A 666-nucleotide genomic window follows, 5' to 3' on the forward strand; every position below is an offset into this window, starting at 1 on the left:
TCTGAGGAACCTGGAGGATACCTCGGAGTCTATCTCACCAAACACTTGTGAACAATCACTCAGGCCACGTGACTGGATTTGACTCACCCCCAAACACCAGGTTTTCACTAAGTATCTCAGAAAGCCAGTTCCTCTTTAACCAGTAACACCTTACAAATTCCTGGAGGGTTTCTGTTGTTTTAGTGACACACTAAATCAGATGTCCTACCACTGATGGGCTTCTTGAAGTCAAAGCAATTGTGATCTAGGCTGGCAGGCAACTGTTAGACGAGGTAAGCACAGAGCAGCACTGGTGGGGTGAAAACTGTTAGGCCCAGCCTGCCTCCCACAGCCCTCCACTGCACTCTGGATTCCTGGAATGGGACCAGACCAGTTGCTTCCTTAAGGCACTAGCACTATGCCCAAGATGTGGGAACCCAGGAAATGTATACTACAATGCCTGAAAGGCCAAGCAAGAAAAGGCTTTATGCCAAGAAAGGTCAGGGGAATTAGCTCCATGGGCCAACTCTCTAATTTACTTGAGATCTCCAATAAGTCACTGCACTTTACATGGTGGCCCATGTAACCCTGAAGTGCTACCAAGTTTACCCTTCACCTAAGAGCTGTAGAAATTACTGCAGGGGGTGAGGGGTGGAAAAATCAGACTATGGAGGAGAATACATGTTG

Source organism: Mastomys coucha, unplaced genomic scaffold (assembly GCF_008632895.1).
Source record: "Mastomys coucha isolate ucsf_1 unplaced genomic scaffold, UCSF_Mcou_1 pScaffold21, whole genome shotgun sequence".
NCBI classification, from domain to species: Eukaryota; Metazoa; Chordata; class Mammalia; order Rodentia; family Muridae; genus Mastomys; species Mastomys coucha.